This window comes from Hydractinia symbiolongicarpus, chromosome 9 (genome assembly GCF_029227915.1).
Source record: "Hydractinia symbiolongicarpus strain clone_291-10 chromosome 9, HSymV2.1, whole genome shotgun sequence".
NCBI classification, from domain to species: domain Eukaryota; kingdom Metazoa; phylum Cnidaria; class Hydrozoa; order Anthoathecata; family Hydractiniidae; genus Hydractinia; species Hydractinia symbiolongicarpus.
The window spans coordinates 8,904,263-8,930,411 of record NC_079883.1 but is presented as its reverse complement, the minus strand read 5'-3'; the positions used below and the strand labels follow the sequence as shown (position 1 = coordinate 8,930,411).

At 40.2% G+C, this 26,149-nt stretch overlaps 16 non-coding genes across 16 annotated transcripts; 12 read left to right on the top strand and 4 right to left on the bottom strand.

Moving 5' to 3' along the window:
• Nucleotides 1-2,694: 2,694 nt before the first annotated feature.
• Nucleotides 2,695-2,767, top strand: Trnar-acg (transfer RNA arginine (anticodon ACG)). The gene has a single exon. It is a non-coding gene; the product is annotated as a tRNA-Arg (tRNA).
• Nucleotides 2,768-3,089: 322 nt separating this feature from the next.
• LOC130660848 (U2 spliceosomal RNA) lies at nt 3,090-3,281 on the top strand. The gene has a single exon (XR_008988045.1). It is a non-coding gene; the product is annotated as a U2 spliceosomal RNA (small nuclear RNA).
• Nucleotides 3,282-3,466: 185 nt separating this feature from the next.
• Nucleotides 3,467-3,631, top strand: LOC130659796 (U1 spliceosomal RNA). The gene has a single exon (XR_008987000.1). It is a non-coding gene; the product is annotated as a U1 spliceosomal RNA (small nuclear RNA).
• Nucleotides 3,632-3,959: 328 nt separating this feature from the next.
• Nucleotides 3,960-4,078, bottom strand: LOC130661443 (5S ribosomal RNA). Its single transcript, XR_008988635.1, has one exon. It is a non-coding gene; the product is annotated as a 5S ribosomal RNA (ribosomal RNA).
• A 4,468-nt stretch (nt 4,079-8,546) lies between these two features.
• Nucleotides 8,547-8,619, top strand: Trnar-acg (transfer RNA arginine (anticodon ACG)). The gene has a single exon. It is a non-coding gene; the product is annotated as a tRNA-Arg (tRNA).
• Nucleotides 8,620-8,941: 322 nt separating this feature from the next.
• LOC130660847 (U2 spliceosomal RNA) lies at nt 8,942-9,133 on the top strand. Its single transcript, XR_008988044.1, has one exon. It is a non-coding gene; the product is annotated as a U2 spliceosomal RNA (small nuclear RNA).
• A 185-nt stretch (nt 9,134-9,318) lies between these two features.
• On the top strand, nt 9,319-9,483 carry LOC130659795 (U1 spliceosomal RNA). The gene has a single exon (XR_008986999.1). It is a non-coding gene; the product is annotated as a U1 spliceosomal RNA (small nuclear RNA).
• A 328-nt stretch (nt 9,484-9,811) lies between these two features.
• Nucleotides 9,812-9,930, bottom strand: LOC130661431 (5S ribosomal RNA). The gene has a single exon (XR_008988623.1). It is a non-coding gene; the product is annotated as a 5S ribosomal RNA (ribosomal RNA).
• A 4,468-nt stretch (nt 9,931-14,398) lies between these two features.
• Nucleotides 14,399-14,471, top strand: Trnar-acg (transfer RNA arginine (anticodon ACG)). The gene has a single exon. It is a non-coding gene; the product is annotated as a tRNA-Arg (tRNA).
• A 322-nt stretch (nt 14,472-14,793) lies between these two features.
• Nucleotides 14,794-14,985, top strand: LOC130660846 (U2 spliceosomal RNA). Its single transcript, XR_008988043.1, has one exon. It is a non-coding gene; the product is annotated as a U2 spliceosomal RNA (small nuclear RNA).
• Nucleotides 14,986-15,170: 185 nt separating this feature from the next.
• Nucleotides 15,171-15,335, top strand: LOC130659792 (U1 spliceosomal RNA). The gene has a single exon (XR_008986996.1). It is a non-coding gene; the product is annotated as a U1 spliceosomal RNA (small nuclear RNA).
• Nucleotides 15,336-15,663: 328 nt separating this feature from the next.
• LOC130661418 (5S ribosomal RNA) lies at nt 15,664-15,782 on the bottom strand. Its single transcript, XR_008988610.1, has one exon. It is a non-coding gene; the product is annotated as a 5S ribosomal RNA (ribosomal RNA).
• Nucleotides 15,783-20,250: 4,468 nt separating this feature from the next.
• Nucleotides 20,251-20,323, top strand: Trnar-acg (transfer RNA arginine (anticodon ACG)). The gene has a single exon. It is a non-coding gene; the product is annotated as a tRNA-Arg (tRNA).
• Nucleotides 20,324-20,645: 322 nt separating this feature from the next.
• On the top strand, nt 20,646-20,837 carry LOC130660845 (U2 spliceosomal RNA). The gene has a single exon (XR_008988041.1). It is a non-coding gene; the product is annotated as a U2 spliceosomal RNA (small nuclear RNA).
• Nucleotides 20,838-21,022: 185 nt separating this feature from the next.
• LOC130660441 (U1 spliceosomal RNA) lies at nt 21,023-21,187 on the top strand. Its single transcript, XR_008987641.1, has one exon. It is a non-coding gene; the product is annotated as a U1 spliceosomal RNA (small nuclear RNA).
• A 328-nt stretch (nt 21,188-21,515) lies between these two features.
• LOC130661405 (5S ribosomal RNA) lies at nt 21,516-21,634 on the bottom strand. Its single transcript, XR_008988598.1, has one exon. It is a non-coding gene; the product is annotated as a 5S ribosomal RNA (ribosomal RNA).
• Nucleotides 21,635-26,149: the final 4,515 nt, after the last annotated feature.

Sequence of the window (26,149 nt, the reverse complement as noted above, 5' to 3'; positions counted from 1 at the left end):
AAACAACATCCATAGCGGTAACGGTCTTGCGTTTAGCGTGCTCTGTGTAGGTTACAGCATCACGAATAACATTCTCTAAGAAAACCTTCAGTACACCTCTGGTTTCCTCATAGATAAGGCCAGAGATACGTTTGACACCACCTCGTCGAGCAAGACGCCGAATAGCAGGTTTTGTGATTCCCTGAATGTTATCACGAAGAATTTTTCGGTGACGTTTAGCACCTCCTTTTCCCAATCCTTTACCTCCTTTTCCGCGTCCAGACATATTGATATAGTTGCGTACAGAACGAGTACAAAAACAACGTTTGAGTTAACAGAATTCAGACAGCTTTAAAAAGAGGCCATAAAATTACCTACTGCTCGTGGAAACACCCTAATTAACCAATAGAGTTGCGTCATTACAAAATGTTCCGAACATTTTGTACATTTTTTTAAGTAAAACTGTAGTTTTTTTAAAAATTCGTGGTCTTAATGTTTCAGTAAGGCAATAAATTTGGCATCGTTGGAATTCGCCAAACCTTCTGCTACTTACTAAAAAAAAAAAAAGTCAAAAGCTTTTGTGTATCAGAAGATACAGCCGTTTTCCCGTAGCCAAAAAACACAGATTTTATAAAAATGTTAAAGTAATGAGCGTAATGTCATTATGCAGCCAATCAGAAATTACTTTCTTAGCACCAATCAAATGGTTTGTTTTGAACCTTAGCTGTCAATCAATATGAGAAATAAAACTTTGGCGCGATAGTGCATTTTAGACCGTCTTGTGTATCCGTACTACATCGACTTCTTAAAATATGGCTCGTACAAAGCAAACTGCACGTAAATCTACTGGAGGAAAGGCTCCACGAAAACAACTCGCCACTAAAGCTGCGAGGAAAAGCGCACCAGCTACTGGAGGAGTGAAAAAACCACATCGTTACAGACCTGGTACAGTTGCTCTCAGAGAAATCAGAAGATACCAGAAGTCAACCGAGCTCTTGATCCGCAAGTTGCCTTTCCAGCGTCTTGTGCGAGAAATTGCTCAGGACTTCAAAACAGATCTGCGATTCCAGAGCACAGCCGTTATGGCTCTGCAAGAGGCTTCTGAAGCGTACCTTGTTGGCTTGTTCGAGGATACTAACTTGTGTGCCATTCACGCAAAACGAGTTACAATCATGCCTAAAGACATCCAGTTGGCAAGAAGAATTCGTGGGGAACGTGCCTAAGCATCTTACCAAACAAAAAACGGCTATTTTTATAGCCACACATCCATAAAAAATATTACGGCTAGCTTTTTATATCAAACTTTGTCCTGCTTTCTGTTTAAATTTTATGCTACATAAAAATTTTATGCTACATAAAGTTTGACAATGTTAAAAATATGAAGGGCAAGAAAAGTAAAAGCAAGAAAATAAGAAATTTAAAAACGAAAATACTTAAACTTAGGGAATCTAATCTTAAATTTACTCTTTTTTAACTGTTTAAGTGACTTAAACAAGTTTAACTTTGTACCAAGATAATGTTTTTTTGTAAATGTGTGGCTATAAAAATAGCCGTTTGTTAATGTAATAGCCAGATACACACAAATTATTTTTTTGCGGTCTTCTTTGCTGCCTTTTTGGGAGTCTTTTTGACCTTCTTTGCTGCAGGTTTTTTAGCAACAGGCTTCTTTGTGGGTTTCTTAGCTGCTGGTTTCTTAGCCGAGGCTTTCTTTGTGGCAGGCTTCTTTGCTGCTTTCTTTGGCGTGCTCTTCTTTGCTGGCTTCTTTTTTGGTGTACTTTTCTTTGCAGTAGGCTTCTTTGCCGTTGGCTTTTTTGCTGCGGCCTTTTTCTTAGGTTTTTCTTTTTTTACCTGACCTAGCTTGAATGATCCAGAAGCACCAGTGCCTTTAGTTTGAATCAAATCGCCTGATGTTACTCCTCGTTTAAGAGCCATTTTCAGATGATGATCTGAGTTTTCAGCAACTTTGTAATTTGCATGAATATATTTTGTAATAGCTTGGCGAGATGAACCACCGCGTTCCTTTAGGGTAGCGATAGCAGCCTTGATCATGTCCACATATTTAGGGTGATCAGCTGTCTTCTTTGCAGCAGGTTTCTTCTTGGGTGCGATTTTCTTTGGAGAAGCTGCTTCACTCATTTTTAATGTTTTCTTACAACAATCCAACGATAAACGATGCTTGTTATCACAGTAGAAGTATACTAAACATTACCGTGTAAATGAGATATAATTTAAGACGGTGCGAAGTATGCGGACGTAAAAGTACCACTCCCGGGAATTGATTTGGCGCGAAAACAGAAATGTGTGTTTCTGTACATCGTATAATGTCCGTTTTGGGTGCCGCGACTATGCGAAAGCATGTTAATTTTTATTTGTAGTACGACGCAATAGTCTGCAAGAGAAGCTGCTGGAGTTTGAGGTCTTCAGCATTACATCTAGTCTGTTAATTTGGGCTTCTTCCGCGCTCGTGTTAGGATTTTCATAAAGCGTTCTTTGGTTTGCGTTGCGTATGTCGGCCTACATCATCGACACGGCCTGTTTCCGGCTATTAGGAGCAATTCATATATTGGGCACTGCGTTTCGACTTTTTTATTAGACCACAGTAAAAAAATTCACTCACAGAAGTCCCTTTCTTTCATGGCTACAAACACGAAGAATTCTGTCGTAAGTAAAACGAATGCGCAAGCCAAAATGACGATGGGGCGAAGTCATAAGCATGGCCCTGTGGCCCAATGGATAAGGCATCTGACTACGAATCAGGGGATTCCAGGTTCGACTCCTGGCAGGGTCGCACTGTCGCATTTCGGCTGCATGGTCTACTGTGTAACGCGCGCGCACGTTCTGGCGTAATGCGTTGATAAACGGAATGTACGCAGACATATTGGAAAGTAATATCACGCACTTAGTATCGTCGCCTTTGTTAGCATTCATGTAAGTTACCATCCACTCGCTACAGTCGCTCTCCATCCTACGGCTAAATCAACAGCCGTGATTTTTACTATGTCGCCGTCCATCCGTACGCGGTGACAGTTGTAAGCTTTACAGTAACGTGACATGCTCCACAAGCAGTTACGGTGTGTGGACGATGCCTATCATGGCAACGCTTGTTCTTTATCGCTTCTCGGCCTAATGGCTAAGATCAAGTGTAGTATCTGTTCTTATCAGTTTAATATCTGGTAGGCCATTCTCTGAATGGTCAGTATATTAATCTGATTTTTGGCCTTGGGTCATGGAGGTGGATTCATTCACGCCGTGACCACGGGTTGCCTTGGTGTTGCACTATTACCGATGGCGGCCCACATAAGCAATAAAAGAATAATAGCAGTCCTCTTTCCGACGGCACTCTGCATAGTCTACGGCGGGAACAAAACGCGTACACTGGGGGAGAATACAGCCTATGCCCCGCGACACGGCAGTTTATAACACACTCAAGCCACAAGCATTAACAAACTTTGAAGGGTACCCTCATGCTACGGTGCAGTTCCAACTCATACTTACCTGACGGGGAAGTAAAGACTGATCAATGAGGGTTTTCTTCCAGAGTGAGGCTCTTGCATTGCACTACGCTTGGGCTGACCTCTGCGATTACTGCAAACGTCAGTAACTCGACCGTACAATTTCTGGTAGTGGGGGCCTGCGTCCGCGCTCGCCCCCTCCTTAAGTCAAAATGAATGAGCTTAGAAAAGTTGCGCGGCCAAATGTCGGTGGTGACTTAAACGCTAAGGTAAAACCTCGCTTGGCTGTTACGAAACGTGATTGCGATATAAGTCCTCGGAAGGCGGCGGAATTTTATTTTATTTGCCATTCCGTCAGGGTTATTGGATGATCGGCAATAGATCGAGTTTGTATGCATTTGAAAGCTCTTTTTTCTCGTACTATCACCTGAAAATGTCGTAGGAAAATGTCATAGGAAACACTTTCAACAACCGCCACGTTCCTTAATTGTTATAACAAGAAATATATCACAGCAAATGAAAATGAAAAGCCTACGACACCGGGAGTTCCCAGGCGGTCCCCCATCCAAGTACTATCCCGGCCCGACGATGCTTAACTTCCGTGATCAGACGAGAACGGGTGTGTTCATCGTGGTATGGCCGTAGACATTAGTAGGTGCAAATACGTGCAATTTATTTTGACGTTGTGATCAAATTTTTTTATTTAATTTCTTTGAGTTACTTAGGACAAGGCGTATGCATGGATTATCTATTAGACTTTAAGGTTATAGTTTTGTGAAAAAAACAATGTTTTTTTAAAGATGTGTGGCTATAAAAATAGCCGTTGTTTTCTGAGTGTAGCGGTTTACTTCTTCTGTCCTTTGTCGTTCTTCTTTGGGAGTAAGACAGCTTGAATGTTTGGCAAAACACCACCAGCTGCAATGGTTACACCGCTCAAAAGTTTGTTTAATTCTTCATCATTACGAACAGCCAATTGTAAATGTCTTGGAATAATCCTAGCTTTTTTGTTGTCTCTTGCTGCGTTACCAGCCAACTCCAATATCTCAGCAGATAAATATTCCAAGACGGCTGCTAAGTAAACTGGTGCTCCAGATCCAATTCGGTTAGCATAGTGCCCTCTACGAAGGAATCTATGCACTCTACCGACTGGAAATTGAAGTCCAGCTCTTGAGGATCTTGTCTTGGCTTTAGCCTTAGCTTTTCCACCTTTTCCACGTCCAGACATAACTGCGATTTGATTTGTAAGTTAATACAAAAACGTACGAATATTTAACGTAAGTGTTAACGAAATAAACTTTACTCGTTTTTTCATCATAAAAATAGGATCGAAATCATGTTTTTTTAACCAATCATAATTAAGTATTAAACAAAAGATTTTTTTTTTAACCAATTAAATTGCGTATCGGCGTTTTCGGATCGAATTCGATCCGATTTTTTTACTTATAAACAAAAAGTTTTGACTTGCAGTTTAATGCTTATTTACAAGTTAAGTAGCAAAAATTTTTAACCATGTCTGACGCAGCAGCTAAAGGAGGAAAACAGGCACCTAAAGTAGCCAAGAAAGGTGAAAAAAGAGCCGGCAAAAAAGGAGGAAAGATTGGTGGAACTGGTGAAAAGAAACGCAAGAGAAAGAGAAAGGAAAGTTATGCTATTTACATCTACAATGTTTTGAAACAAGTTCACCCAGATGTCGGAGTTTCAAGCAAAGCTATGAGCATCATGAACTCATTTGTCAACGACATCTTTGAGCGCATTGCTTCCGAAGCTTCGCGTTTGGCTCTTCAAAACAAAAAGTCGACCATCTCTTCTCGTGAAATTCAAACCGCAGTACGTCTTCTCTTGCCTGGAGAACTTGCAAAACACGCAGTCAGTGAAGGAACAAAAGCCGTCACAAAATACACAAGCAGCAAGTAAACCAACGTCTACCAAACACAAACGGTCTTTTTTAAGACCACACATCTTTAAAAAAACATTTACTTGGCGTCACTACAAGTTAACCGAAGTTAATAAAACTTCTAAATAATGTGCTTAAGAACACTAGCCTACATTTAAAATACTTCCCCATGTGTGTGTGGATTAGCTTCACTTTTCATACGTATTATTAGCTGTACTTGCAGAAAAGACAAGTACATTGATCCATGTTATTGCTTACATTTAACTTAACCCAGCTTTTCACGGAAACACTCCCAGGCAAATTAACCCTACAAAGTATTTCTAAATTTTTTTTGTGTCATATATGACATAGTATCGTATAGCAATAAATGTAACTGTGACAAGACTTTACACATTGTGTAATTTGGAAGCGTGCACAAAGTAATGTTTTAAAAGATTTGTGGCTATAAAAATAGCCGTTTTTGTTGAGCAATGACAACGCTTAACCTCCGAATCCGTAAAGAGTTCTTCCTTGACGTTTTAAGGCATAAACAACATCCATAGCGGTAACGGTCTTGCGTTTAGCGTGCTCTGTGTAGGTTACAGCATCACGAATAACATTCTCTAAGAAAACCTTCAGTACACCTCTGGTTTCCTCATAGATAAGGCCAGAGATACGTTTGACACCACCTCGTCGAGCAAGACGCCGAATAGCAGGTTTTGTGATTCCCTGAATGTTATCACGAAGAATTTTTCGGTGACGTTTAGCACCTCCTTTTCCCAATCCTTTACCTCCTTTTCCGCGTCCAGACATATTGATATAGTTGCGTACAGAACGAGTACAAAAACAACGTTTGAGTTAACAGAATTCAGACAGCTTTAAAAAGAGGCCATAAAATTACCTACTGCTCGTGGAAACACCCTAATTAACCAATAGAGTTGCGTCATTACAAAATGTTCCGAACATTTTGTACATTTTTTTAAGTAAAACTGTAGTTTTTTTAAAAATTCGTGGTCTTAATGTTTCAGTAAGGCAATAAATTTGGCATCGTTGGAATTCGCCAAACCTTCTGCTACTTACTAAAAAAAAAAAAAGTCAAAAGCTTTTGTGTATCAGAAGATACAGCCGTTTTCCCGTAGCCAAAAAACACAGATTTTATAAAAATGTTAAAGTAATGAGCGTAATGTCATTATGCAGCCAATCAGAAATTACTTTCTTAGCACCAATCAAATGGTTTGTTTTGAACCTTAGCTGTCAATCAATATGAGAAATAAAACTTTGGCGCGATAGTGCATTTTAGACCGTCTTGTGTATCCGTACTACATCGACTTCTTAAAATATGGCTCGTACAAAGCAAACTGCACGTAAATCTACTGGAGGAAAGGCTCCACGAAAACAACTCGCCACTAAAGCTGCGAGGAAAAGCGCACCAGCTACTGGAGGAGTGAAAAAACCACATCGTTACAGACCTGGTACAGTTGCTCTCAGAGAAATCAGAAGATACCAGAAGTCAACCGAGCTCTTGATCCGCAAGTTGCCTTTCCAGCGTCTTGTGCGAGAAATTGCTCAGGACTTCAAAACAGATCTGCGATTCCAGAGCACAGCCGTTATGGCTCTGCAAGAGGCTTCTGAAGCGTACCTTGTTGGCTTGTTCGAGGATACTAACTTGTGTGCCATTCACGCAAAACGAGTTACAATCATGCCTAAAGACATCCAGTTGGCAAGAAGAATTCGTGGGGAACGTGCCTAAGCATCTTACCAAACAAAAAACGGCTATTTTTATAGCCACACATCCATAAAAAATATTACGGCTAGCTTTTTATATCAAACTTTGTCCTGCTTTCTGTTTAAATTTTATGCTACATAAAAATTTTATGCTACATAAAGTTTGACAATGTTAAAAATATGAAGGGCAAGAAAAGTAAAAGCAAGAAAATAAGAAATTTAAAAACGAAAATACTTAAACTTAGGGAATCTAATCTTAAATTTACTCTTTTTTAACTGTTTAAGTGACTTAAACAAGTTTAACTTTGTACCAAGATAATGTTTTTTTGTAAATGTGTGGCTATAAAAATAGCCGTTTGTTAATGTAATAGCCAGATACACACAAATTATTTTTTTGCGGTCTTCTTTGCTGCCTTTTTGGGAGTCTTTTTGACCTTCTTTGCTGCAGGTTTTTTAGCAACAGGCTTCTTTGTGGGTTTCTTAGCTGCTGGTTTCTTAGCCGAGGCTTTCTTTGTGGCAGGCTTCTTTGCTGCTTTCTTTGGCGTGCTCTTCTTTGCTGGCTTCTTTTTTGGTGTACTTTTCTTTGCAGTAGGCTTCTTTGCCGTTGGCTTTTTTGCTGCGGCCTTTTTCTTAGGTTTTTCTTTTTTTACCTGACCTAGCTTGAATGATCCAGAAGCACCAGTGCCTTTAGTTTGAATCAAATCGCCTGATGTTACTCCTCGTTTAAGAGCCATTTTCAGATGATGATCTGAGTTTTCAGCAACTTTGTAATTTGCATGAATATATTTTGTAATAGCTTGGCGAGATGAACCACCGCGTTCCTTTAGGGTAGCGATAGCAGCCTTGATCATGTCCACATATTTAGGGTGATCAGCTGTCTTCTTTGCAGCAGGTTTCTTCTTGGGTGCGATTTTCTTTGGAGAAGCTGCTTCACTCATTTTTAATGTTTTCTTACAACAATCCAACGATAAACGATGCTTGTTATCACAGTAGAAGTATACTAAACATTACCGTGTAAATGAGATATAATTTAAGACGGTGCGAAGTATGCGGACGTAAAAGTACCACTCCCGGGAATTGATTTGGCGCGAAAACAGAAATGTGTGTTTCTGTACATCGTATAATGTCCGTTTTGGGTGCCGCGACTATGCGAAAGCATGTTAATTTTTATTTGTAGTACGACGCAATAGTCTGCAAGAGAAGCTGCTGGAGTTTGAGGTCTTCAGCATTACATCTAGTCTGTTAATTTGGGCTTCTTCCGCGCTCGTGTTAGGATTTTCATAAAGCGTTCTTTGGTTTGCGTTGCGTATGTCGGCCTACATCATCGACACGGCCTGTTTCCGGCTATTAGGAGCAATTCATATATTGGGCACTGCGTTTCGACTTTTTTATTAGACCACAGTAAAAAAATTCACTCACAGAAGTCCCTTTCTTTCATGGCTACAAACACGAAGAATTCTGTCGTAAGTAAAACGAATGCGCAAGCCAAAATGACGATGGGGCGAAGTCATAAGCATGGCCCTGTGGCCCAATGGATAAGGCATCTGACTACGAATCAGGGGATTCCAGGTTCGACTCCTGGCAGGGTCGCACTGTCGCATTTCGGCTGCATGGTCTACTGTGTAACGCGCGCGCACGTTCTGGCGTAATGCGTTGATAAACGGAATGTACGCAGACATATTGGAAAGTAATATCACGCACTTAGTATCGTCGCCTTTGTTAGCATTCATGTAAGTTACCATCCACTCGCTACAGTCGCTCTCCATCCTACGGCTAAATCAACAGCCGTGATTTTTACTATGTCGCCGTCCATCCGTACGCGGTGACAGTTGTAAGCTTTACAGTAACGTGACATGCTCCACAAGCAGTTACGGTGTGTGGACGATGCCTATCATGGCAACGCTTGTTCTTTATCGCTTCTCGGCCTAATGGCTAAGATCAAGTGTAGTATCTGTTCTTATCAGTTTAATATCTGGTAGGCCATTCTCTGAATGGTCAGTATATTAATCTGATTTTTGGCCTTGGGTCATGGAGGTGGATTCATTCACGCCGTGACCACGGGTTGCCTTGGTGTTGCACTATTACCGATGGCGGCCCACATAAGCAATAAAAGAATAATAGCAGTCCTCTTTCCGACGGCACTCTGCATAGTCTACGGCGGGAACAAAACGCGTACACTGGGGGAGAATACAGCCTATGCCCCGCGACACGGCAGTTTATAACACACTCAAGCCACAAGCATTAACAAACTTTGAAGGGTACCCTCATGCTACGGTGCAGTTCCAACTCATACTTACCTGACGGGGAAGTAAAGACTGATCAATGAGGGTTTTCTTCCAGAGTGAGGCTCTTGCATTGCACTACGCTTGGGCTGACCTCTGCGATTACTGCAAACGTCAGTAACTCGACCGTACAATTTCTGGTAGTGGGGGCCTGCGTCCGCGCTCGCCCCCTCCTTAAGTCAAAATGAATGAGCTTAGAAAAGTTGCGCGGCCAAATGTCGGTGGTGACTTAAACGCTAAGGTAAAACCTCGCTTGGCTGTTACGAAACGTGATTGCGATATAAGTCCTCGGAAGGCGGCGGAATTTTATTTTATTTGCCATTCCGTCAGGGTTATTGGATGATCGGCAATAGATCGAGTTTGTATGCATTTGAAAGCTCTTTTTTCTCGTACTATCACCTGAAAATGTCGTAGGAAAATGTCATAGGAAACACTTTCAACAACCGCCACGTTCCTTAATTGTTATAACAAGAAATATATCACAGCAAATGAAAATGAAAAGCCTACGACACCGGGAGTTCCCAGGCGGTCCCCCATCCAAGTACTATCCCGGCCCGACGATGCTTAACTTCCGTGATCAGACGAGAACGGGTGTGTTCATCGTGGTATGGCCGTAGACATTAGTAGGTGCAAATACGTGCAATTTATTTTGACGTTGTGATCAAATTTTTTTATTTAATTTCTTTGAGTTACTTAGGACAAGGCGTATGCATGGATTATCTATTAGACTTTAAGGTTATAGTTTTGTGAAAAAAACAATGTTTTTTTAAAGATGTGTGGCTATAAAAATAGCCGTTGTTTTCTGAGTGTAGCGGTTTACTTCTTCTGTCCTTTGTCGTTCTTCTTTGGGAGTAAGACAGCTTGAATGTTTGGCAAAACACCACCAGCTGCAATGGTTACACCGCTCAAAAGTTTGTTTAATTCTTCATCATTACGAACAGCCAATTGTAAATGTCTTGGAATAATCCTAGCTTTTTTGTTGTCTCTTGCTGCGTTACCAGCCAACTCCAATATCTCAGCAGATAAATATTCCAAGACGGCTGCTAAGTAAACTGGTGCTCCAGATCCAATTCGGTTAGCATAGTGCCCTCTACGAAGGAATCTATGCACTCTACCGACTGGAAATTGAAGTCCAGCTCTTGAGGATCTTGTCTTGGCTTTAGCCTTAGCTTTTCCACCTTTTCCACGTCCAGACATAACTGCGATTTGATTTGTAAGTTAATACAAAAACGTACGAATATTTAACGTAAGTGTTAACGAAATAAACTTTACTCGTTTTTTCATCATAAAAATAGGATCGAAATCATGTTTTTTTAACCAATCATAATTAAGTATTAAACAAAAGATTTTTTTTTTAACCAATTAAATTGCGTATCGGCGTTTTCGGATCGAATTCGATCCGATTTTTTTACTTATAAACAAAAAGTTTTGACTTGCAGTTTAATGCTTATTTACAAGTTAAGTAGCAAAAATTTTTAACCATGTCTGACGCAGCAGCTAAAGGAGGAAAACAGGCACCTAAAGTAGCCAAGAAAGGTGAAAAAAGAGCCGGCAAAAAAGGAGGAAAGATTGGTGGAACTGGTGAAAAGAAACGCAAGAGAAAGAGAAAGGAAAGTTATGCTATTTACATCTACAATGTTTTGAAACAAGTTCACCCAGATGTCGGAGTTTCAAGCAAAGCTATGAGCATCATGAACTCATTTGTCAACGACATCTTTGAGCGCATTGCTTCCGAAGCTTCGCGTTTGGCTCTTCAAAACAAAAAGTCGACCATCTCTTCTCGTGAAATTCAAACCGCAGTACGTCTTCTCTTGCCTGGAGAACTTGCAAAACACGCAGTCAGTGAAGGAACAAAAGCCGTCACAAAATACACAAGCAGCAAGTAAACCAACGTCTACCAAACACAAACGGTCTTTTTTAAGACCACACATCTTTAAAAAAACATTTACTTGGCGTCACTACAAGTTAACCGAAGTTAATAAAACTTCTAAATAATGTGCTTAAGAACACTAGCCTACATTTAAAATACTTCCCCATGTGTGTGTGGATTAGCTTCACTTTTCATACGTATTATTAGCTGTACTTGCAGAAAAGACAAGTACATTGATCCATGTTATTGCTTACATTTAACTTAACCCAGCTTTTCACGGAAACACTCCCAGGCAAATTAACCCTACAAAGTATTTCTAAATTTTTTTTGTGTCATATATGACATAGTATCGTATAGCAATAAATGTAACTGTGACAAGACTTTACACATTGTGTAATTTGGAAGCGTGCACAAAGTAATGTTTTAAAAGATTTGTGGCTATAAAAATAGCCGTTTTTGTTGAGCAATGACAACGCTTAACCTCCGAATCCGTAAAGAGTTCTTCCTTGACGTTTTAAGGCATAAACAACATCCATAGCGGTAACGGTCTTGCGTTTAGCGTGCTCTGTGTAGGTTACAGCATCACGAATAACATTCTCTAAGAAAACCTTCAGTACACCTCTGGTTTCCTCATAGATAAGGCCAGAGATACGTTTGACACCACCTCGTCGAGCAAGACGCCGAATAGCAGGTTTTGTGATTCCCTGAATTTATCACGAAGAATTTTTCGGTGACGTTTAGCACCTCCTTTTCCCAATCCTTTACCTCCTTTTCCGCGTCCAGACATATTGATATAGTTGCGTACAGAACGAGTACAAAAACAACGTTTGAGTTAACAGAATTCAGACAGCTTTAAAAAGAGGCCATAAAATTACCTACTGCTCGTGGAAACACCCTAATTAACCAATAGAGTTGCGTCATTACAAAATGTTCCGAACATTTTGTACATTTTTTTAAGTAAAACTGTAGTTTTTTTAAAAATTCGTGGTCTTAATGTTTCAGTAAGGCAATAAATTTGGCATCGTTGGAATTCGCCAAACCTTCTGCTACTTACTAAAAAAAAAAAAAAGTCAAAAGCTTTTGTGTATCAGAAGATACAGCCGTTTTCCCGTAGCCAAAAAACACAGATTTTATAAAAATGTTAAAGTAATGAGCGTAATGTCATTATGCAGCCAATCAGAAATTACTTTCTTAGCACCAATCAAATGGTTTGTTTTGAACCTTAGCTGTCAATCAATATGAGAAATAAAACTTTGGCGCGATAGTGCATTTTAGACCGTCTTGTGTATCCGTACTACATCGACTTCTTAAAATATGGCTCGTACAAAGCAAACTGCACGTAAATCTACTGGAGGAAAGGCTCCACGAAAACAACTCGCCACTAAAGCTGCGAGGAAAAGCGCACCAGCTACTGGAGGAGTGAAAAAACCACATCGTTACAGACCTGGTACAGTTGCTCTCAGAGAAATCAGAAGATACCAGAAGTCAACCGAGCTCTTGATCCGCAAGTTGCCTTTCCAGCGTCTTGTGCGAGAAATTGCTCAGGACTTCAAAACAGATCTGCGATTCCAGAGCACAGCCGTTATGGCTCTGCAAGAGGCTTCTGAAGCGTACCTTGTTGGCTTGTTCGAGGATACTAACTTGTGTGCCATTCACGCAAAACGAGTTACAATCATGCCTAAAGACATCCAGTTGGCAAGAAGAATTCGTGGGGAACGTGCCTAAGCATCTTACCAAACAAAAAACGGCTATTTTTATAGCCACACATCCATAAAAAATATTACGGCTAGCTTTTTATATCAAACTTTGTCCTGCTTTCTGTTTAAATTTTATGCTACATAAAAATTTTATGCTACATAAAGTTTGACAATGTTAAAAATATGAAGGGCAAGAAAAGTAAAAGCAAGAAAATAAGAAATTTAAAAACGAAAATACTTAAACTTAGGGAATCTAATCTTAAATTTACTCTTTTTTAACTGTTTAAGTGACTTAAACAAGTTTAACTTTGTACCAAGATAATGTTTTTTTGTAAATGTGTGGCTATAAAAATAGCCGTTTGTTAATGTAATAGCCAGATACACACAAATTATTTTTTTGCGGTCTTCTTTGCTGCCTTTTTGGGAGTCTTTTTGACCTTCTTTGCTGCAGGTTTTTTAGCAACAGGCTTCTTTGTGGGTTTCTTAGCTGCTGGTTTCTTAGCCGAGGCTTTCTTTGTGGCAGGCTTCTTTGCTGCTTTCTTTGGCGTGCTCTTCTTTGCTGGCTTCTTTTTTGGTGTACTTTTCTTTGCAGTAGGCTTCTTTGCCGTTGGCTTTTTTGCTGCGGCCTTTTTCTTAGGTTTTTCTTTTTTTACCTGACCTAGCTTGAATGATCCAGAAGCACCAGTGCCTTTAGTTTGAATCAAATCGCCTGATGTTACTCCTCGTTTAAGAGCCATTTTCAGATGATGATCTGAGTTTTCAGCAACTTTGTAATTTGCATGAATATATTTTGTAATAGCTTGGCGAGATGAACCACCGCGTTCCTTTAGGGTAGCGATAGCAGCCTTGATCATGTCCACATATTTAGGGTGATCAGCTGTCTTCTTTGCAGCAGGTTTCTTCTTGGGTGCGATTTTCTTTGGAGAAGCTGCTTCACTCATTTTTAATGTTTTCTTACAACAATCCAACGATAAACGATGCTTGTTATCACAGTAGAAGTATACTAAACATTACCGTGTAAATGAGATATAATTTAAGACGGTGCGAAGTATGCGGACGTAAAAGTACCACTCCCGGGAATTGATTTGGCGCGAAAACAGAAATGTGTGTTTCTGTACATCGTATAATGTCCGTTTTGGGTGCCGCGACTATGCGAAAGCATGTTAATTTTTATTTGTAGTACGACGCAATAGTCTGCAAGAGAAGCTGCTGGAGTTTGAGGTCTTCAGCATTACATCTAGTCTGTTAATTTGGGCTTCTTCCGCGCTCGTGTTAGGATTTTCATAAAGCGTTCTTTGGTTTGCGTTGCGTATGTCGGCCTACATCATCGACACGGCCTGTTTCCGGCTATTAGGAGCAATTCATATATTGGGCACTGCGTTTCGACTTTTTTATTAGACCACAGTAAAAAAATTCACTCACAGAAGTCCCTTTCTTTCATGGCTACAAACACGAAGAATTCTGTCGTAAGTAAAACGAATGCGCAAGCCAAAATGACGATGGGGCGAAGTCATAAGCATGGCCCTGTGGCCCAATGGATAAGGCATCTGACTACGAATCAGGGGATTCCAGGTTCGACTCCTGGCAGGGTCGCACTGTCGCATTTCGGCTGCATGGTCTACTGTGTAACGCGCGCGCACGTTCTGGCGTAATGCGTTGATAAACGGAATGTACGCAGACATATTGGAAAGTAATATCACGCACTTAGTATCGTCGCCTTTGTTAGCATTCATGTAAGTTACCATCCACTCGCTACAGTCGCTCTCCATCCTACGGCTAAATCAACAGCCGTGATTTTTACTATGTCGCCGTCCATCCGTACGCGGTGACAGTTGTAAGCTTTACAGTAACGTGACATGCTCCACAAGCAGTTACGGTGTGTGGACGATGCCTATCATGGCAACGCTTGTTCTTTATCGCTTCTCGGCCTAATGGCTAAGATCAAGTGTAGTATCTGTTCTTATCAGTTTAATATCTGGTAGGCCATTCTCTGAATGGTCAGTATATTAATCTGATTTTTGGCCTTGGGTCATGGAGGTGGATTCATTCACGCCGTGACCACGGGTTGCCTTGGTGTTGCACTATTACCGATGGCGGCCCACATAAGCAATAAAAGAATAATAGCAGTCCTCTTTCCGACGGCACTCTGCATAGTCTACGGCGGGAACAAAACGCGTACACTGGGGGAGAATACAGCCTATGCCCCGCGACACGGCAGTTTATAACACACTCAAGCCACAAGCATTAACAAACTTTGAAGGGTACCCTCATGCTACGGTGCAGTTCCAACTCATACTTACCTGACGGGGAAGTAAAGACTGATCAATGAGGGTTTTCTTCCAGAGTGAGGCTCTTGCATTGCACTACGCTTGGGCTGACCTCTGCGATTACTGCAAACGTCAGTAACTCGACCGTACAATTTCTGGTAGTGGGGGCCTGCGTCCGCGCTCGCCCCCTCCTTAAGTCAAAATGAATGAGCTTAGAAAAGTTGCGCGGCCAAATGTCGGTGGTGACTTAAACGCTAAGGTAAAACCTCGCTTGGCTGTTACGAAACGTGATTGCGATATAAGTCCTCGGAAGGCGGCGGAATTTTATTTTATTTGCCATTCCGTCAGGGTTATTGGATGATCGGCAATAGATCGAGTTTGTATGCATTTGAAAGCTCTTTTTTCTCGTACTATCACCTGAAAATGTCGTAGGAAAATGTCATAGGAAACACTTTCAACAACCGCCACGTTCCTTAATTGTTATAACAAGAAATATATCACAGCAAATGAAAATGAAAAGCCTACGACACCGGGAGTTCCCAGGCGGTCCCCCATCCAAGTACTATCCCGGCCCGACGATGCTTAACTTCCGTGATCAGACGAGAACGGGTGTGTTCATCGTGGTATGGCCGTAGACATTAGTAGGTGCAAATACGTGCAATTTATTTTGACGTTGTGATCAAATTTTTTTATTTAATTTCTTTGAGTTACTTAGGACAAGGCGTATGCATGGATTATCTATTAGACTTTAAGGTTATAGTTTTGTGAAAAAAACAATGTTTTTTTAAAGATGTGTGGCTATAAAAATAGCCGTTGTTTTCTGAGTGTAGCGGTTTACTTCTTCTGTCCTTTGTCGTTCTTCTTTGGGAGTAAGACAGCTTGAATGTTTGGCAAAACACCACCAGCTGCAATGGTTACACCGCTCAAAAGTTTGTTTAATTCTTCATCATTACGAACAGCCAATTGTAAATGTCTTGGAATAATCCTAGCTTTTTTGTTGTCTCTTGCTGCGTTACCAGCCAACTCCAATATCTCAGCAGATAAATATTCCAAGACGGCTGCTAAGTAAACTGGTGCTCCAGATCCAATTCGGTTAGCATAGTGCCCTCTACGAAGGAATCTATGCACTCTACCGACTGGAAATTGAAGTCCAGCTCTTGAGGATCTTGTCTTGGCTTTAGCCTTAGCTTTTCCACCTTTTCCACGTCCAGACATAACTGCGATTTGATTTGTAAGTTAATACAAAAACGTACGAATATTTAACGTAAGTGTTAACGAAATAAACTTTACTCGTTTTTTCATCATAAAAATAGGATCGAAATCATGTTTTTTTAACCAATCATAATTAAGTATTAAACAAAAGATTTTTTTTTTAACCAATTAAATTGCGTATCGGCGTTTTCGGATCGAATTCGATCCGATTTTTTTACTTATAAACAAAAAGTTTTGACTTGCAGTTTAATGCTTATTTACAAGTTAAGTAGCAAAAATTTTTAACCATGTCTGACGCAGCAGCTAAAGGAGGAAAACAGGCACCTAAAGTAGCCAAGAAAGGTGAAAAAAGAGCCGGCAAAAAAGGAGGAAAGATTGGTGGAACTGGTGAAAAGAAACGCAAGAGAAAGAGAAAGGAAAGTTATGCTATTTACATCTACAATGTTTTGAAACAAGTTCACCCAGATGTCGGAGTTTCAAGCAAAGCTATGAGCATCATGAACTCATTTGTCAACGACATCTTTGAGCGCATTGCTTCCGAAGCTTCGCGTTTGGCTCTTCAAAACAAAAAGTCGACCATCTCTTCTCGTGAAATTCAAACCGCAGTACGTCTTCTCTTGCCTGGAGAACTTGCAAAACACGCAGTCAGTGAAGGAACAAAAGCCGTCACAAAATACACAAGCAGCAAGTAAACCAACGTCTACCAAACACAAACGGTCTTTTTTAAGACCACACATCTTTAAAAAAACATTTACTTGGCGTCACTACAAGTTAACCGAAGTTAATAAAACTTCTAAATAATGTGCTTAAGAACACTAGCCTACATTTAAAATACTTCCCCATGTGTGTGTGGATTAGCTTCACTTTTCATACGTATTATTAGCTGTACTTGCAGAAAAGACAAGTACATTGATCCATGTTATTGCTTACATTTAACTTAACCCAGCTTTTCACGGAAACACTCCCAGGCAAATTAACCCTACAAAGTATTTCTAAATTTTTTTTGTGTCATATATGACATAGTATCGTATAGCAATAAATGTAACTGTGACAAGACTTTACACATTGTGTAATTTGGAAGCGTGCACAAAGTAATGTTTTAAAAGATTTGTGGCTATAAAAATAGCCGTTTTTGTTGAGCAATGACAACGCTTAACCTCCGAATCCGTAAAGAGTTCTTCCTTGACGTTTTAAGGCATAAACAACATCCATAGCGGTAACGGTCTTGCGTTTAGCGTGCTCTGTGTAGGTTACAGCATCACGAATAACATTCTCTAAGAAAACCTTCAGTACACCTCTGGTTTCCTCATAGATAAGGCCAGAGATACGTTTGACACCACCTCGTCGAGCAAGACGCCGAATAGCAGGTTTTGTGATTCCCTGAATGTTATCACGAAGAATTTTTCGGTGACGTTTAGCACCTCCTTTTCCCAATCCTTTACCTCCTTTTCCGCGTCCAGACATATTGATATAGTTGCGTACAGAACGAGTACAAAAACAACGTTTGAGTTAACAGAATTCAGACAGCTTTAAAAAGAGGCCATAAAATTACCTACTGCTCGTGGAAACACCCTAATTAACCAATAGAGTTGCGTCATTACAAAATGTTCCGAACATTTTGTACATTTTTTTAAGTAAAACTGTAGTTTTTTTAAAAATTCGTGGTCTTAATGTTTCAGTAAGGCAATAAATTTGGCATCGTTGGAATTCGCCAAACCTTCTGCTACTTACTAAAAAAAAAAAAAGTCAAAAGCTTTTGTGTATCAGAAGATACAGCCGTTTTCCCGTAGCCAAAAAACACAGATTTTATAAAAATGTTAAAGTAATGAGCGTAATGTCATTATGCAGCCAATCAGAAATTACTTTCTTAGCACCAATCAAATGGTTTGTTTTGAACCTTAGCTGTCAATCAATATGAGAAATAAAACTTTGGCGCGATAGTGCATTTTAGACCGTCTTGTGTATCCGTACTACATCGACTTCTTAAAATATGGCTCGTACAAAGCAAACTGCACGTAAATCTACTGGAGGAAAGGCTCCACGAAAACAACTCGCCACTAAAGCTGCGAGGAAAAGCGCACCAGCTACTGGAGGAGTGAAAAAACCACATCGTTACAGACCTGGTACAGTTGCTCTCAGAGAAATCAGAAGATACCAGAAGTCAACCGAGCTCTTGATCCGCAAGTTGCCTTTCCAGCGTCTTGTGCGAGAAATTGCTCAGGACTTCAAAACAGATCTGCGATTCCAGAGCACAGCCGTTATGGCTCTGCAAGAGGCTTCTGAAGCGTACCTTGTTGGCTTGTTCGAGGATACTAACTTGTGTGCCATTCACGCAAAACGAGTTACAATCATGCCTAAAGACATCCAGTTGGCAAGAAGAATTCGTGGGGAACGTGCCTAAGCATCTTACCAAACAAAAAACGGCTATTTTTATAGCCACACATCCATAAAAAATATTACGGCTAGCTTTTTATATCAAACTTTGTCCTGCTTTCTGTTTAAATTTTATGCTACATAAAAATTTTATGCTACATAAAGTTTGACAATGTTAAAAATATGAAGGGCAAGAAAAGTAAAAGCAAGAAAATAAGAAATTTAAAAACGAAAATACTTAAACTTAGGGAATCTAATCTTAAATTTACTCTTTTTTAACTGTTTAAGTGACTTAAACAAGTTTAACTTTGTACCAAGATAATGTTTTTTTGTAAATGTGTGGCTATAAAAATAGCCGTTTGTTAATGTAATAGCCAGATACACACAAATTATTTTTTTGCGGTCTTCTTTGCTGCCTTTTTGGGAGTCTTTTTGACCTTCTTTGCTGCAGGTTTTTTAGCAACAGGCTTCTTTGTGGGTTTCTTAGCTGCTGGTTTCTTAGCCGAGGCTTTCTTTGTGGCAGGCTTCTTTGCTGCTTTCTTTGGCGTGCTCTTCTTTGCTGGCTTCTTTTTTGGTGTACTTTTCTTTGCAGTAGGCTTCTTTGCCGTTGGCTTTTTTGCTGCGGCCTTTTTCTTAGGTTTTTCTTTTTTTACCTGACCTAGCTTGAATGATCCAGAAGCACCAGTGCCTTTAGTTTGAATCAAATCGCCTGATGTTACTCCTCGTTTAAGAGCCATTTTCAGATGATGATCTGAGTTTTCAGCAACTTTGTAATTTGCATGAATATATTTTGTAATAGCTTGGCGAGATGAACCACCGCGTTCCTTTAGGGTAGCGATAGCAGCCTTGATCATGTCCACATATTTAGGGTGATCAGCTGTCTTCTTTGCAGCAGGTTTCTTCTTGGGTGCGATTTTCTTTGGAGAAGCTGCTTCACTCATTTTTAATGTTTTCTTACAACAATCCAACGATAAACGATGCTTGTTATCACAGTAGAAGTATACTAAACATTACCGTGTAAATGAGATATAATTTAAGACGGTGCGAAGTATGCGGACGTAAAAGTACCACTCCCGGGAATTGATTTGGCGCGAAAACAGAAATGTGTGTTTCTGTACATCGTATAATGTCCGTTTTGGGTGCCGCGACTATGCGAAAGCATGTTAATTTTTATTTGTAGTACGACGCAATAGTCTGCAAGAGAAGCTGCTGGAGTTTGAGGTCTTCAGCATTACATCTAGTCTGTTAATTTGGGCTTCTTCCGCGCTCGTGTTAGGATTTTCATAAAGCGTTCTTTGGTTTGCGTTGCGTATGTCGGCCTACATCATCGACACGGCCTGTTTCCGGCTATTAGGAGCAATTCATATATTGGGCACTGCGTTTCGACTTTTTTATTAGACCACAGTAAAAAAATTCACTCACAGAAGTCCCTTTCTTTCATGGCTACAAACACGAAGAATTCTGTCGTAAGTAAAACGAATGCGCAAGCCAAAATGACGATGGGGCGAAGTCATAAGCATGGCCCTGTGGCCCAATGGATAAGGCATCTGACTACGAATCAGGGGATTCCAGGTTCGACTCCTGGCAGGGTCGCACTGTCGCATTTCGGCTGCATGGTCTACTGTGTAACGCGCGCGCACGTTCTGGCGTAATGCGTTGATAAACGGAATGTACGCAGACATATTGGAAAGTAATATCACGCACTTAGTATCGTCGCCTTTGTTAGCATTCATGTAAGTTACCATCCACTCGCTACAGTCGCTCTCCATCCTACGGCTAAATCAACAGCCGTGATTTTTACTATGTCGCCGTCCATCCGTACGCGGTGACAGTTGTAAGCTTTACAGTAACGTGACATGCTCCACAAGCAGTTACGGTGTGTGGACGATGCCTATCATGGCAACGCTTGTTCTTTATCGCTTCTCGGCCTAATGGCTAAGATCAAGTGTAGTATCTGTTCTTATCAGTTTAATATCTGGTAGGCCATTCTCTGAATGGTCAGTATATTAATCTGATTTTTGGCCTTGGGTCATGGAGGTGGATTCATTCACGCCGTGACCACGGGTTGCCTTGGTGTTGCACTATTACCGATGGCGGCCCACATAAGCAATAAAAGAATAATAGCAGTCCTCTTTCCGACGGCACTCTGCATAGTCTACGGCGGGAACAAAACGCGTACACTGGGGGAGAATACAGCCTATGCCCCGCGACACGGCAGTTTATAACACACTCAAGCCACAAGCATTAACAAACTTTGAAGGGTACCCTCATGCTACGGTGCAGTTCCAACTCATACATACCTGACGGGGAAGTAAAGACTGATCAATGAGGGTTTTCTTCCAGAGTGAGGCTCTTGCATTGCACTACGCTTGGGCTGACCTCTGCGATTACTGCAAACGTCAGTAACTCGACCGTACAATTTCTGGTAGTGGGGGCCTGCGTCCGCGCTCGCCCCCTCCTTAAGTCAAAATGAATGAGCTTAGAAAAGTTGCGCGGCCAAATGTCGGTGGTGACTTAAACGCTAAGGTAAAACCTCGCTTGGCTGTTACGAAACGTGATTGCGATATAAGTCCTCGGAAGGCGGCGGAATTTTATTTTATTTGCCATTCCGTCAGGGTTATTGGATGATCGGCAATAGATCGAGTTTGTATGCATTTGAAAGCTCTTTTTTCTCGTACTATCACCTGAAAATGTCGTAGGAAAATGTCATAGGAAACACTTTCAACAACCGCCACGTTCCTTAATTGTTATAACAAGAAATATATCACAGCAAATGAAAATGAAAAGCCTACGACACCGGGAGTTCCCAGGCGGTCCCCCATCCAAGTACTATCCCGGCCCGACGATGCTTAACTTCCGTGATCAGACGAGAACGGGTGTGTTCATCGTGGTATGGCCGTAGACATTAGTAGGTGCAAATACGTGCAATTTATTTTGACGTTGTGATCAAATTTTTTTATTTAATTTCTTTGAGTTACTTAGGACAAGGCGTATGCATGGATTATCTATTAGACTTTAAGGTTATAGTTTTGTGAAAAAAACAATGTTTTTTTAAAGATGTGTGGCTATAAAAATAGCCGTTGTTTTCTGAGTGTAGCGGTTTACTTCTTCTGTCCTTTGTCGTTCTTCTTTGGGAGTAAGACAGCTTGAATGTTTGGCAAAACACCACCAGCTGCAATGGTTACACCGCTCAAAAGTTTGTTTAATTCTTCATCATTACGAACAGCCAATTGTAAATGTCTTGGAATAATCCTAGCTTTTTTGTTGTCTCTTGCTGCGTTACCAGCCAACTCCAATATCTCAGCAGATAAATATTCCAAGACGGCTGCTAAGTAAACTGGTGCTCCAGATCCAATTCGGTTAGCATAGTGCCCTCTACGAAGGAATCTATGCACTCTACCGACTGGAAATTGAAGTCCAGCTCTTGAGGATCTTGTCTTGGCTTTAGCCTTAGCTTTTCCACCTTTTCCACGTCCAGACATAACTGCGATTTGATTTGTAAGTTAATACAAAAACGTACGAATATTTAACGTAAGTGTTAACGAAATAAACTTTACTCGTTTTTTCATCATAAAAATAGGATCGAAATCATGTTTTTTTAACCAATCATAATTAAGTATTAAACAAAAGATTTTTTTTTTAACCAATTAAATTGCGTATCGGCGTTTTCGGATCGAATTCGATCCGATTTTTTTACTTATAAACAAAAAGTTTTGACTTGCAGTTTAATGCTTATTTACAAGTTAAGTAGCAAAAATTTTTAACCATGTCTGACGCAGCAGCTAAAGGAGGAAAACAGGCACCTAAAGTAGCCAAGAAAGGTGAAAAAAGAGCCGGCAAAAAAGGAGGAAAGATTGGTGGAACTGGTGAAAAGAAACGCAAGAGAAAGAGAAAGGAAAGTTATGCTATTTACATCTACAATGTTTTGAAACAAGTTCACCCAGATGTCGGAGTTTCAAGCAAAGCTATGAGCATCATGAACTCATTTGTCAACGACATCTTTGAGCGCATTGCTTCCGAAGCTTCGCGTTTGGCTCTTCAAAACAAAAAGTCGACCATCTCTTCTCGTGAAATTCAAACCGCAGTACGTCTTCTCTTGCCTGGAGAACTTGCAAAACACGCAGTCAGTGAAGGAACAAAAGCCGTCACAAAATACACAAGCAGCAAGTAAACCAACGTCTACCAAACACAAACGGTCTTTTTTAAGACCACACATCTTTAAAAAAACATTTACTTGGCGTCACTACAAGTTAACCGAAGTTAATAAAACTTCTAAATAATGTGCTTAAGAACACTAGCCTACATTTAAAATACTTCCCCATGTGTGTGTGGATTAGCTTCACTTTTCATACGTATTATTAGCTGTACTTGCAGAAAAGACAAGTACATTGATCCATGTTATTGCTTACATTTAACTTAACCCAGCTTTTCACGGAAACACTCCCAGGCAAATTAACCCTACAAAGTATTTCTAAATTTTTTTTGTGTCATATATGACATAGTATCGTATAGCAATAAATGTAACTGTGACAAGACTTTACACATTGTGTAATTTGGAAGCGTGCACAAAGTAATGTTTTAAAAGATTTGTGGCTATAAAAATAGCCGTTTTTGTTGAGCAATGACAACGCTTAACCTCCGAATCCGTAAAGAGTTCTTCCTTGACGTTTTAAGGCATAAACAACATCCATAGCGGTAACGGTCTTGCGTTTAGCGTGCTCTGTGTAGGTTACAGCATCACGAATAACATTCTCTAAGAAAACCTTCAGTACACCTCTGGTTTCCTCATAGATAAGGCCAGAGATACGTTTGACACCACCTCGTCGAGCAAGACGCCGAATAGCAGGTTTTGTGATTCCCTGAATGTTATCACGAAGAATTTTTCGGTGACGTTTAGCACCTCCTTTTCCCAATCCTTTACCTCCTTTTCCGCGTCCAGACATATTGATATAGTTGCGTACAGAACGAGTACAAAAACAACGTTTGAGTTAACAGAATTCAGACAGCTTTAAAAAGAGGCCATAAAATTACCTACTGCTCGTGGAAACACCCTAATTAACCAATAGAGTTGCGTCATTACAAAATGTTCCGAACATTTTGTACATTTTTTTAAGTAAAACTGTAGTTTTTTTAAAAATTCGTGGTCTTAATGTTTCAGTAAGGCAATAAATTTGGCATCGTTGGAATTCGCCAAACCTTCTGCTACTTACTAAAAAAAAAAAAAGTCAAAAGCTTTTGTGTATCAGAAGATACAGCCGTTTTCCCGTAGCCAAAAAACACAGATTTTATAAAAATGTTAAAGTAATGAGCGTAATGTCATTATGCAGCCAATCAGAAATTACTTTCTTAGCACCAATCAAATGGTTTGTTTTGAACCTTAGCTGTCAATCAATATGAGAAATAAAACTTTGGCGCGATAGTGCATTTTAGACCGTCTTGTGTATCCGTACTACATCGACTTCTTAAAATATGGCTCGTACAAAGCAAACTGCACGTAAATCTACTGGAGGAAAGGCTCCACGAAAACAACTCGCCACTAAAGCTGCGAGGAAAAGCGCACCAGCTACTGGAGGAGTGAAAAAACCACATCGTTACAGACCTGGTACAGTTGCTCTCAGAGAAATCAGAAGATACCAGAAGTCAACCGAGCTCTTGATCCGCAAGTTGCCTTTCCAGCGTCTTGTGCGAGAAATTGCTCAGGACTTCAAAACAGATCTGCGATTCCAGAGCACAGCCGTTATGGCTCTGCAAGAGGCTTCTGAAGCGTACCTTGTTGGCTTGTTCGAGGATACTAACTTGTGTGCCATTCACGCAAAACGAGTTACAATCATGCCTAAAGACATCCAGTTGGCAAGAAGAATTCGTGGGGAACGTGCCTAAGCATCTTACCAAACAAAAAACGGCTATTTTTATAGCCACACATCCATAAAAAATATTACGGCTAGCTTTTTATATCAAACTTTGTCCTGCTTTCTGTTTAAATTTTATGCTACATAAAAATTTTATGCTACATAAAGTTTGACAATGTTAAAAATATGAAGGGCAAGAAAAGTAAAAGCAAGAAAATAAGAAATTTAAAAACGAAAATACTTAAACTTAGGGAATCTAATCTTAAATTTACTCTTTTTTAACTGTTTAAGTGACTTAAACAAGTTTAACTTTGTACCAAGATAATGTTTTTTTGTAAATGTGTGGCTATAAAAATAGCCGTTTGTTAATGTAATAGCCAGATACACACAAATTATTTTTTTGCGGTCTTCTTTGCTGCCTTTTTGGGAGTCTTTTTGACCTTCTTTGCTGCAGGTTTTTTAGCAACAGGCTTCTTTGTGGGTTTCTTAGCTGCTGGTTTCTTAGCCGAGGCTTTCTTTGTGGCAGGCTTCTTTGCTGCTTTCTTTGGCGTGCTCTTCTTTGCTGGCTTCTTTTTTGGTGTACTTTTCTTTGCAGTAGGCTTCTTTGCCGTTGGCTTTTTTGCTGCGGCCTTTTTCTTAGGTTTTTCTTTTTTTACCTGACCTAGCTTGAATGATCCAGAAGCACCAGTGCCTTTAGTTTGAATCAAATCGCCTGATGTTACTCCTCGTTTAAGAGCCATTTTCAGATGATGATCTGAGTTTTCAGCAACTTTGTAATTTGCATGAATATATTTTGTAATAGCTTGGCGAGATGAACCACCGCGTTCCTTTAGGGTAGCGATAGCAGCCTTGATCATGTCCACATATTTAGGGTGATCAGCTGTCTTCTTTGCAGCAGGTTTCTTCTTGGGTGCGATTTTCTTTGGAGAAGCTGCTTCACTCATTTTTAATGTTTTCTTACAACAATCCAACGATAAACGATGCTTGTTATCACAGTAGAAGTATACTAAACATTACCGTGTAAATGAGATATAATTTAAGACGGTGCGAAGTATGCGGACGTAAAAGTACCACTCCCGGGAATTGATTTGGCGCGAAAACAGAAATGTGTGTTTCTGTACATCGTATAATGTCCGTTTTGGGTGCCGCGACTATGCGAAAGCATGTTAATTTTTATTTGTAGTACGACGCAATAGTCTGCAAGAGAAGCTGCTGGAGTTTGAGGTCTTCAGCATTACATCTAGTCTGTTAATTTGGGCTTCTTCCGCGCTCGTGTTAGGATTTTCATAAAGCGTTCTTTGGTTTGCGTTGCGTATGTCGGCCTACATCATCGACACGGCCTGTTTCCGGCTATTAGGAGCAATTCATATATTGGGCACTGCGTTTCGACTTTTTTATTAGACCACAGTAAAAAAATTCACTCACAGAAGTCCCTTTCTTTCACTTACTAAAAAAAAAAAAAGTCAAAAGCTTTTGTGTATCAGAAGATACAGCCGTTTTCCCGTAGCCAAAAAACACAGATTTTATAAAAATGTTAAAGTAATGAGCGTAATGTCATTATGCAGCCAAT